The following is a 12,606-nucleotide window of genomic DNA, read 5'->3' on the forward strand; positions in this document are numbered from 1 at the left end:
TGGGGCAGCAGCTCCCGCTGGGGCCATCTCTGTCACCCTCATGTTGACTGTATTTTTAGAAGTTTTGACCGCAAACAAGCTGTTGTTGTTAAGTACGCGGGGCGTAGTTAAGTGATGATGAAACTCTTTTCTAGGTCATCCTCACCCTGGAAGAACATTCAACCTCTACCCGGAGAAGGGCTAACAACTACGCAGGAAAAGAGCCCGTAGGATTTAAAATTTATTACACAACTGCCCCGCACCCGGGGGAGGGAGGGGGAAGGCAAGTGCAGAATTGGGAGCGACCTTGGCCCGGGACCGTGGCTGCGCTCCTCAGCCTAGTCCTTTTCTGCTTGGCGGGGCACAGCGCCCTCTTTCCCCAGGCTCACGCCTCCAAAGAGTCCCCGATGCGCAGAGCCTCCTCTGCCTCTGGCTGCCTCCTTGTCCGGATAACCCACTCGCGTAGCGCGCGGACCGGCGACGCCGCCGTCTGCCCCGTGTCTGTCAGGGGGCCGACCTTCCTCCGTCCCGAGGCGCCCCGCACCTCCCGACAGCTCTCCCCTCGGGCGACTTTTCCGTGGCGCAGAAGGGAAGAGAACACCCCAGAGCTGAATGACGGTACTGTAGCCCCCTCCTCCTCTCTCTGCGCTGCTTTTTCTCCTTCCTAGCCTGCAGGTCGGCTCCCCCGGCCCAGAGCTGCGAGCACAGCCGCCGGCGCCCCCTCGCCACATCTGGAGCGTACAGATGCGAACGCTGGCCGGGCCGCCCAAGGGCACAGAGGAGTAATAGGGCTGGCTGCGGGGAAGGTCTGGGGCCCAGTGCGACGCGGGGGCGCGGCCTGCGGGGGAGCTCGCGAGGGAGGCCGGGGCGGTCCTGAGACCCTCGGGAAGGAGCTGGATGTTTCCCCGGGACGCGAGCCCGGGGCCCACGCCGACTTCCCGCCCACCCATTCCTCCACCCCTGGCGTCCCCCGAGGCGGCAGAAGTCGAGCAGTCCAAGGAAGGTGAGGTAACGGCCGGCGGGCTGGTCAGGTAGCTTAGCGAGCCCGCCGGCTTTCTCCTCCGTTCAGATGCAGTCAATCAAACCTCCCGGCAGGGGGTGCGTAGCGTGCGGCTCTGCTGCCTGGGGGCGGCGGCTTCTCCCTCAGAGGCCGCCGCTTTTTAAGGGGAGGAAGCCCCCCGGCAGCGTTTGGACTCGGGCCTCTCGCCCTCTCTCCGCAGCCGCCGGTCCCCCTTACAGAGCTGGCCCCCCCGAGCTTGTTGGGGTCTTGGCGGGGAGAGGTAAGCGGGATTTTTCTCCTCCTCCTCCCCCTCCCCCTCCCCCACTCCCACTGCGGGAACCTGAAGTCCGTGCTGTGAGGCGGACGACCTGAGCCTCTGGGTGGCTTCCCACACGGCTGAGGAGGGGGAGAGGCTAGAAAAGAAGGGACCCCCCCACACCCCGTCTCCGCCGCCGTCCCGGGACGCTGGGAAGGGCTGTGAACTTTGAGTAGAGCGGGAGTTTTAATTGCTGACAGGGTAGGAGAGCAGAAGTAACGGGCCAGACTGACCCGGGCCGCCCTGAAGGGGGAGACTCCCTCCTGGCGTGTAACAGCCCCCTTCTCACCTTGAGGGGAGACGAGGACTTAGCAAACGCCTTCTGGGACTGTGGGGCCGCTCCGCGGTCCCGAACCATTATCTGCATTAGGTCATCTTTTTTTAAAAGAAAAAACTTGTGTTTTTTAGTTTCCCAAAGAATTCTCTCGGTTACAGTGTAACTAGACTTGCAAAAATGAAAACAAACCAAAGGGATCCCGATAATTTGGGTAGTCGGTGAAAAGGGTCATGCAAATTTTCCGGGGAGGCTAATTATAATCCAAGCGGAAAACTTGTGCTTCTGCTGTACCGGGGGTTATTTTGGATAATAAGCCCGGACCCCCGCCTCGATCCAGTTACCCGAAAAGGACATAACATTTTTCCTCATTAAAAAACAGGATTTTGAAACTTACGAGTTGTTATTGCTGTGTGTGGTTTAAGTGAAAATAGATATTTCCAGAAACCCAAACCTCATATCCCTAATTTAGAAATAACTCTTGCTTCAGAAGAACTCAGATAACACTAAAAATCTGCTCAGGATATTAGAAACCATGGAACCGCCGTTTTTAATCTCATGTGCTGTATTTGTATTCTCCTATTACAAGAACTCTGCCCAAATTAACCTTTTATACAAAAACCAAGTCCTACTGCAGTAGTTCTCGTTCTCTGGAGCCTTTTCTCCTTGAAATAATTATTGAAATGGCATATTGGTTTACGTGAAGCTTTGAGATTCTGGAAGGCCCAGCGTAGCTGGGAAAACTCTTGTTTATTTTTAGGAGAAAATAGCTAGGTTTGACACTGGCTTTCTGTTTCTAGGCCTTGACGCATTCCTTGACTTTTCACACCAATGTCCATAAAAATAAATAGGTACCCTCAGGTAATCTAGAGTGGAAGAGGTAAAGTAACTTTTAGGGCTCTTTAGATAATTAGAACTTTTTATTTGTAAGTTTAGGAGGGGGAAAAATTTTCTATGCAAATTTAATTTATTAGTGATATACTGAACTATGCACAAACTAATGTATAAGCAACAGAATCCACATTTTCTGCAAAAAGATCTCTATTGTCTGGGGAGCAGGGAGGAATGTCTCTAAGACATTATTATTAAAATGAGCCTACCATTTAGACTGTCTAATAAGAGTTGATGAGAATAATACATTTGCACTAACTGGGCCCGTTAGGAACAAATATTCTTTTTTTTTTTTTTTTTTTAATAGTTTTTATTTACCAGATATATGCATGGGTAATTTTACTACATTGACAATTGCCAAGCCTTTTGTTTTAATTTTTCCCCTCCTTCCCCCTGCTCCCAGATGGCAGGTTGACCAATACATGTTCAATGTGTTAAAGTATAAATTAAATACAATATATGTATACATGTCCAAACAGTTGTTTTGCTGTACAAAAAGAATCGGACTTTGAAATAGTGTACAATTAGCCTGTGAAGGAAATCCCAAAATGCAGGCAGACAAAAGTAGAGGGATTGGGAATTCTATGTAGTGATTCATAATCATCAGCCAGAGTTCTTTTGCTGGGTGTAGCTGGTTCAGTTCATTACTGCTCTATTGGAACTGATTTGGTTCATCTCATTGTTGAAAAGGGCCACGTCCATCAGAACTGATCATCATATAGTGTTGTTGTTGAAGTGTATAATGATCTCCTGGTCCTGCTCATTTCACTCAGCACCAGTTCATGTAAGTCTCTCCAGGCCTTTCTGAAATCATCCTGCTGGTCATTTCTTACAGAACAATAATATTCTATAACATTCATATACCACAATTTATTCAGCCAATCTCCAATTGATGGGCATCCGAGGAGTTTCCAGTTTCTGGCCACTACAAACAGGGCTGCCACAAACATTCTTGCACATACTCCCTTTAAGATCTCTTTGGGATATAAGCCCAGTAGTAACACTGCTGGGTCAAAGGGTATGCACAGTTTGATAACTTTTTGAGAGTAAGGAACAAATATTCTTAAGATTCAAAAAAAGTAAATGGTAAAATGTTCCCAGAAGAATGCATTTGGAAGTGTAGAAAAATGCAGGAGAAAATTAACTGTAAAATTTTTTAATTTTAAAAATTGAAGATCTTCTTGATATATGATATGGCAGTATATATTTCCCATCCTTTAATCCTGTTCATGCATAATGCTTTCTCCTATAATATGCCACATTTTGTATCTCACCCTCCTCATCTGGCTGGGATTTTTTTTTTTTTTTCTTTTTTCCCCTGAGGCTGGGGTTAAGTGACTTGCCCAGGGTCACACAGATAGGCAGTGTTAAGTGTCAGACTAGATTTGAACTCTGGTCCTCCTGAATTCAGGGCTGGTGTTCTATCTACTGCGCCACCTAGCTTCCTCCTGGCTGGGATTTTTAACTTATTTTTTACAATCTCCATCCCTTCTGCTTTAAATATTTAGTTGACTCTTAAGTGGAGCATAGCACTGACTTGGTTTTAAGAAACTTTTTTAGTACCATGTCATTTCTCTGCCTTCTGCTGGCAAAATTACTAAAGCAAATGATTCTAACCATTCTAATGATTCTATTTAAATCTAAAATGTTCATAATAAATCAGATTTTTAATATGTTTGGATATTGTGTTTGTAATCAGATATAAGAACAGTTTAATGTGCACAAATCTTCAGAACTGAGTTAGTTTACTTTTACATTTAAAAAATAAGTTTCATACAAATAGTGTCATGCTTGTCTGAAGAAAATTATTTACATTTTTAAAAGTACAATACTTTAGACCTTTAGAAGCTCAAGTACTTTATTAAGAAGAGGCTAGCCCAGCTTAGGCTCTACATCTGTATGTTAATTATAAGCAATTCTTATCTAGTCACCATGTAGGAACTTTGCTAGGCAATATTTAGTTTGTGTCATGTCTATATAATAATATCTCTTATGAATAAATATTTTTCCCAAATAAATTCAACCTCAATTTACAGTTAGGAAAGGGTCCAGTCTCCTTTTTGCTTGGTGTCACAGGTGGTCAGAAAAGGAGTGGCACTACCTATATATATATATAGGTTTTGTGACCATGAGCAAGTCACTTAATTTCTATGAATTCCTGATATATATATATATATATATATATATATATATATATATATATATATATATATATATATATATATATATATATATATATATATATATAGGTTTTGTGACCATGAGCAAGTCACTTAATTTCTATGAATTCCTAAAGATTGAAACTAGTCTTCCAAGTTTTCAGTGGATATTTTGAGTGTTAAAAAGATACAGAGAGAGGGAGACAAAGAACCTAATATAGTATTAGGCTTGTTTTAAGAAAACACACATGAAACATGAGGAGAACTAACCTGATAATGTAATTAATATAAGCCAGCAAGTGATATTAGACCAAATGACAGATTTGCACTCAAATTACCTCTGAGGTTCCTTCCATTTTTAAATCTCTGCTCATATATAATCAAGTTAAATTATGATATGAGACCTATGTGTAAAAGAATAAGTGATTGCCATGCTTCAAACATTACTTTTTCTGCACTATGGAATTGAAAAGTTCTTCCAATTAAGCAAACTAAAACCAGCTATCTTATTTGATTTTTGATGGACATAAAAAAGAATTTAGAAAAAACATATATGGCTGACCTTGTAATTGAAAAGAAATTTGTTAAATTAGATTAAGTGGGAAAAGTGTTAGAGCTGGAGTTACAAAGACCCAAGTTCAAATATTGCCTCATACACTTAACAGTTTTATGTTGTGGCTGGCTCACTTAGTTTTCCCATCTGTAAAATAGATATAATGACAGCACCTACCTCTCATGGTTTGTTGTGAGGATAAAAATGACAAAATACTTAAGAGAGCTTTGCAAATCTTAAAGAGCTAAATCAATGTTAGCAATTAATATTTATAAACCTACAAAATGTCTCAAGCTAGAAAATAAAAAAAATTTTTGGAACAAAAATGTGTGTGTGTGTGTGTGTGTGTGTGTGTGTGTGTGTGTGTGTGTGTGTGTGTGTGTGAAGATAAAAAACATTTTTCTGAGAAGTGGTTCCTAGGTTTCACTAGCTTGCCAAAGGAGTCCATATCACAAAAAAAGTCTTAGAACTCTAGAAAATCTACTAATGATGTACTAGAGGCCTTTTTCTAAATCTTTTAACATTTATGGTTAGCAGTGGGCACTCCATTTATTATCCGTTAGTTTCACTACTTGGTATGTCTTCCTTATTTTTTGATCATACATTTCCTATAACAAGTGATTGCTATAATATGCAATAACTTACTTAGGTTATGGGCAATTAATGGTGTGGATAGAATGTACTGGGCCTGGCCTCAGACCCTTACTAGCTGTGTGACCTTGAGCAAGTCACTTAATCCTGTTTGCCTCAGTTTCCATACCTGTAAAATGAACTGGAATGAGGAAATAGCCAACCACTCCAGTATCTTTGCCAAGTAAACCCCAAATGAGGTCACAGTTGGACAGATTAGGTCACAGTTGGACAGATTAGGTCATAGTGTGCCTCTTTATTATCCTTTACTTGTTTGAAATCTTTAGCCTTTGGAAGTTGTGGCTAAATAACATCATTGAAAGAAAATACTGATGTTAAAAAAAAAAAAAATTGGAATTGTTTGAATGCAGTGGTGTTTCCCAAAAGGAAGTCAACTTGCTTCCTCCCATTTAATTCTGAGCTGAACTCATTGTTAATCTGCACTGCTTGTCCGAGATAAATAACATGAATATCCTCTTTCCCCCCCCCACCAACTTTGTGTGTTGCTCATTGGTCTCTTCTAAATAGTAGTGAATCTTATTGAAAAGGTCCTTTTAATTCCAGATTTTCGTGCAGTCAACATAATGTGGTCCACAAAGAGAAATATTAGGAGAATATCTATATAGTCTGACGATCTTTCTTCCATTTGGACAGGTCACCCTGCATGACCAGGGAATAACTTGGTATTTATAGTTATTTATTTTTGCATTGTTTGAAACGTGAGAACTAGTCAACTGTTGAACAAAATTCTTTTTAATCAAGCAATTATAGAGACAGGAACATTTAGAACACTTAGAACATTTAGAAAACATTTAGAACATTTAGAAAACATGAACCTTCCCAGAATCAGGAAAATTCATAACCATTGAAATGAACTGGGCATATCAACACATATATTGGCTGAGGAGGGGTGGAGTTGTTGATAATGCACATATAAAGTTCTTCTGATTTCAAAAAAAACCAAAAAACCCAAAATACTCCTCTAAGGAAAAAATTCTGAGACTCTTGCTAGGTGTATATTAATTCAGAGAGACAATGTTATACAGTGGATAAAGTGATTCTGGTGAAGCCACATGAACTCTTGAGTGTATATACATATTTATATACACCTGCAAGTTATGGACTACTTACTAGTCTAAATTGGTAAAGGGAAATAAAATCCTAATGATAGGATCTCAGATTTGGGTAGTGTCAACTTAACTGTTTTATGCCTACATTTTTAGTAATTATAATATGTGGAGAAGAAGAAGATATCCAAATTATACAAACTTTAAGCACTGAATTAGCAAATAATCTTTAAACATGGGAGGAATTCTTATTTTTTAGTAGGCCCATGGTGTGGGAACTACTGGTTATCTGGATTATGTAGTCTAACATGCTATGAAAAAGACTTTATGCCTTATTAATCCAAAATGATTTCAGAGTCGTGGGGAAGTTTCTTTTCTGATAAAATTTGTCTCTGGTTTTCATAATGGACATTAATGAGAAAATAGGATTAACTTTACAGTCAGTTTTACTGGAACCGTTTCTGTGAGGTGAATGATACTTGTACAATATGACTCTGTTTACATTCTGTGAGCTCCCATTTATCTAGTATCCAGATGAACTTTTTATTTGCAGGATTATTTCTGTGATGATATACAAAGACATTGAGACCTTCATAATATTGAAGTACTTTCTAAATTCTCAGAAAAAAAAAAGATTAATTATGTTCATTATGGGGTTAGTGTAATCCAAGTGTATTTTGTATTCCGATTCTTTAAAAATTGGTATTGCATGTATATAATCTTAAATGTCATACAGAAACTTGTTGTCTAGTTAACTCATGTTTCTGATCATTAGAGATTTTACCACATGTTTGGATAAAACCAGAGAATCCAAACACTGTGGGCCACATGATTCCTATGTGGGCTCTTCTTTTCTATAATATTTTATACTTGGACATCACTTTAAAAGTTACAGAGAATTTGAATGGATATTATTTCATTTGCTCCTCATAGTTAAGTAATCCTGCATTATACATAGGACAGGTAGTTTTATCCACTTTAGAAAAATTTGAGGCTCAGAAAAATTGAACGTTTTGCTCAAAATTTCTTAAACGTGGAAAGGATGGTCTTTTTCTCAGCTAGGGTTTTGGAATTCTCTTGCTTAATATTGTAACTTGACTCTGCACTTTACTGACATTTACTACTTAAGGATTTACATGAAACACTTGGAGTTTAGGCAGCTGGCTTCAGGTCTTAAAATTAGTAAGGGCCCTGAGCTTTAATTTTTACCCCAGATCTTCCTAATTCCAAACCCAGCACTCTATCCATGATACTATAATACTTTTGAGTTCAAGAAAACGCAATAAATCTTGGAGCCAAAATTTAAGATATATGTGTATATATCAATTACATAAAAATATATAAATATCAGTTAAATATGATTGGTTTCATTTGTTATCTTATGTACTTCATTTTTTACACATTTAACATTTTTTTCTGGGGCAGCTACGTGGTGCAGTGGATTCAGGAGGACCCGAGTTCAAATTTGGTCTCAGACACTTAATACTTCCTAGTGTGACCTTGGGCAAGTCACTGAACCCCAGCCTGGGGGGGGGGGAAATTTTTTTTTTCTGAGTAGGAGAGGAGAGAATTTGGAACTCAAAATTTAATTTTAAAAATGTCTTTTTAAAAATGAAAAATCAAATTAATAAAGTAAAAATGTGATCCTGAAAAAAAGTTCTTCAATATCACCAAATGGCTAAAGAGATCCACAACATGGCATAGATGAGAAGAATCTTCAAATTAGAGGAATTCTAATTTTCCTTTCTGCTTGAAATTCTTGATCCTAAACAGTCAATCCTTTTGGTTTCCAGTTCAGTGCTCTTTGTGTTTCTACATACTGCCATTCTCCTAGGGAGTAGGACTGGCTATCTCTGACTATTCTATACCTATCACTTAAGCAAAAAAGCAATTTAATGCCCACACCCTCCTGATGATTATCAGTATCATTATCCTTGCATATTAACTCATATGGATTGTATATTTACTTGATATGAATTATAGTAATGCTACTTATATTATCATGCTATATCAGATTCACTTGGCTAACAATCATGTTACCTGCATCTTGGAAAATTTTTTAATCACCATTTGAAATGACCTATTTTGTTAATTTTAAAAACACTTACCTTATTCATTATGCCTACAAAAATTGTTAGATGAGTTTGAGGCATACAATTAGAATTTTAACTTTTTCAGAGCTTATTTGATCCAGGGCTAATGCTACACATCATAACCACATTTCTTGTAGGCTTAAAGTAATATATAATTGCTTTTTAAACACATACTTATTGCAGTCAAGCCACTCTACTATGTATTAGGTATCCAGAGCTGTGCTGTGTGCAGCAACTACATAACTACTTATACTAAACCAGGTTGAGGATAACTAACAGGCTTCAAACCTGTTGCTAAGTTAGAGGGACACCTACTCCACTTCTGTGAAAACTTTTGGTGGAATGGGTGGATGAGAACCATTTGTTCCAGTGGCCATGAAGGGGACTGAAGCTACTGCTGGGGAGGACTTAGAGCTTGGTCAGCCATTGAGGACACAAGCTCGTGCACTATATCCTGAATCACCACCGATCATCCTGACTTTTGTCTGATTGTTGGATTTGGATGACTGGGCCAAAGAATGAGGCTGATGACTGCACAGCTGTTGCGATGTCATTGGTTCCCTTTGAAAAGGAAGGACAAAGAACAACAGTTAGGGAAAGGGGATGTAGAGGATGATGACCATATGTGGATGTTAGAACACAATTGGAATGGCCTTCAGAAGGGGCCTTCCTTCAGCGTATAACTAAACAGAAATCTCTTCTTTGATACTCCCGACAAGTCATAGTAACTGTACAATTATTACTTAAATTGAAAGGAGAGGGCCTGGATTTGTGGTTCTTAGTACCAAATTCCCTTTACTTTCTGTGTAACTTAATATTAGAGACTTGCCTAAAGCATGAATACTGAAATATAATCCAATAAGCATTTATTAAGCACTTGTGACATGCCAGACACTGGTACTGGGAGGTAACAGATGTAAGGTTTAGGAACTTGCCTTGGGCGCCATTGTGTGTATTTGTTGGAGTCTGGACTTGAACTTCCTGGTTTGAGGGGCAGCTAGGTGGTATAGTGAATAGAGCGCAGAGCTTGAGTGTTCAAATTTGGCCTCAGAAACTTTCTAGATGTGTGAACCTAGGCAAGTCACTTAGTTTCGTTTGCTTTAGTTTCCTCATATATAAAATGAGCTGGAAAAGGAAATGGAAAACCAATCTCCTTGCCTTGAAGTCAGATCTGTATCTATGCCTCCTCACAATATAAATTAAAACTGTAGTAAAATGATTACAATTTTAGAAAAGCAGTGCTTCTGTTTGTATTCCTAGCATTATAGAATAACAAAACTGGAAGGGAACATAAAAGTCCATCATTTAGCATTTATTAAGTACCTCCAGAAAGACCAAACCTAAATCCTATTCTAAAGAAGCTTTTCTCATAGGGGAAAACATAGCAATAATTGTGTACATAAAAATATAGAAAGGGATTTGTTGGAGTAGTCTTAGAGGCAAGGCATTTACATTAAGGAGCACTGGCAAAGACTTATTGATGAAAGTAGGACTTTCTCCAAGACTTGAAGGAAATCAGGAGATGGACATGGTAGCTCCCTGATGACTTGTGCCATCCTGGTTACTGAGGACTAATCTTGTAAAAATACTTGAGAAATAACACATCTTCCATTTAAAAGAGGCTCTAGATCAAGGGTTCTTAACTTGTGGGTAAGATGGTTTAATAACTGTATTCCAAAGTAATTGGTTTCCTTTATAATCCTATGTGTACTGTATTTTGTTTTTTGCCTTTAAAGACTGTTTTTCTGAAAAAAGATTCATAGGTTTTACTGGATACGAAAGAGGGGTTAATGACCAAATAAAGGGGGGAGCACAACATAAGAGAGCTTCTGGGTCCTGACTTTGCCATAAACACTTAGCCACTTAATTTCTTTTAGGTCACAGTTTTATGTCTGTAAAATGAGGGAGTTTGATTAAGTAACTTTCAGATTCCTTTCTATCTCTGAGATTTTGTGTTATGCTTTTTCTCTGGGCAGACACTTTCTTCTAAGTATCCTAGGGTATGTACTGCTCCAGAAAGAGAACAGGAGAGTGGGTTATTGTCAGGAAGATGTGATGTGTTATAGCTCTAGGAAGAAATACTAGGGATTAGGGATTAGGAAAGGGTAATGGACTTGGACACACAAAACTCCTCACTCCCTGTAAAACTTCATGATTGCATCACTTCCCTAGATTTTGGCTTTTTTTCTTGGGAAATGAGATAGAAAGGCCAGATGGCTCCTAAGGTCTTTTCTAGCCGTCATATTCTGTAATTGCTTTTCTACCAGGGAAATATTTTGATGTGAGTTTTATAGACACATTCCTTCAGTATTTGAATCAGAAGTTTCTCTTCATCTCAAGTCCAACAATATGCCAACATAGGATAAGTTTAAGACTCGGGAAATTTTTAAGGACATTTCCCACGTCATAGAGAAATTTTGGAAACTTTTGAAATTTGGCTTCAGGAAAAAAATAATTGTAAACCAGAAGTAGATAAGTAGATAGTGTAGTACCTTTCCAATCCTATATTATCCTTATACTATATAGGTTTGTCTCTATGAAATGGAGAGGTAGGGAGAATGAGAATTTATTAAGTGCCTACTACATGCCAGATGCAAATATTTTCTCATTTGATGCATTTCAATAATGTTTGTGTTAAAGTTATTTCTTATTAAATAAATTATATTTATTATTGAGTTTCCTTTAAAAAATGAGAGATATAGTCTACTGAATAATGATTTAATACCTAGGCAGAGCTTTAACTAGAACAAAGCAGCTTTTCCCAGGTTACCAACTTTACAGGGGACTGATAGCCTTGAGTCTTTTGACATCAAAGAAACAGTAGAACTCCTCATTATTATTAATAATCAAAATAGAAGAGGGGATGTTTGGGAGTAGTGGGTAGGAAGTTGGCATGTGTGACTCTGAGCAAGGGCTGCTAGGCAACTCATAGCACAAATATTTGTAGAAGAGTTGTTGATTTGCATCAAAAGAGGGAGTTTCTTCATGAAGAATTCTGTGCATCAATGAGATTCCAGGTCTCTTAACCAAACGCCTGCATGTTGAAGTTTACTGTGTATCACAAACACCACATGGCTATTTTTATTTTATTTTATTTTATTTTTTTGGTTAAAAAGAGGCTTTACATTTTAAGCATCTGTTCTGCTCTCTTAGTTAAAAGGAATGGCGTGTATGCAAGAATGTATAGAAAGCCTGTATTTGCTCACAGCCCAGCTCCCACTTCTGCTCCAGAGCACCTTGCTTCTCACCAGCCTTTCTCTGCCTCCCTTCCTCCAGAGCCAACCAAAAGAAATTAGTGCTGTCTCACCATTTTTCCAGCTTGTTGGCTCCTTGTACTTTGTCAAAATTTCTCCACTTGTCTCAAATTTATGCGAGTTTGATCTTTCCCTGCTTCCATTTGCTTTTATGGTACATAAAGCTGGTGATCTCCCTTTTTCTCCCTTTCTCATTCCCACTCCCTTTGCAAACTTTCTTTTTTTTTTTTTCTTACTTGAATTTAGCAAATTTTTAATACAGCTGTCTTTGGTAGATGAATTCCCAAATATTTTATACTCTCAACATTTGTTTGGAATGGAATTTCTCTTTGTATCTCTTGCTGTTGCATTTTGTTGGTGATGTATAAAAATGCTGAGGATTTATGTGGA

General features: G+C 38.9%; 1 protein-coding gene across 6 annotated transcripts in view; it reads left to right on the plus strand.

Moving 5' to 3' along the window:
- Positions 1 to 360: 360 nt before the first annotated feature.
- The window catches only part of ST3GAL6 (ST3 beta-galactoside alpha-2,3-sialyltransferase 6), a 93,897-nt gene continuing 81,651 nt past the window's right edge, over positions 361 to 12,606 (plus strand). For 2 of the 6 annotated variants that reach the window (XM_074300996.1, XM_074300997.1), the window contains exon 1: positions 461 to 597. The gene's annotated coding sequence lies outside the window, so the exon portion shown is untranslated. Of the gene's footprint in view, positions 598 to 841; positions 983 to 1,102; positions 1,260 to 12,606 lie in introns of those variants that run through there. The other 4 variants (XM_074300993.1, XM_074300995.1, XM_074300994.1 and 1 more) reach the window with 4 other exon arrangements.

This window comes from Sminthopsis crassicaudata, chromosome 3 (assembly GCF_048593235.1).
Source record: "Sminthopsis crassicaudata isolate SCR6 chromosome 3, ASM4859323v1, whole genome shotgun sequence".
Taxonomy (NCBI): domain Eukaryota; kingdom Metazoa; phylum Chordata; class Mammalia; order Dasyuromorphia; family Dasyuridae; genus Sminthopsis; species Sminthopsis crassicaudata.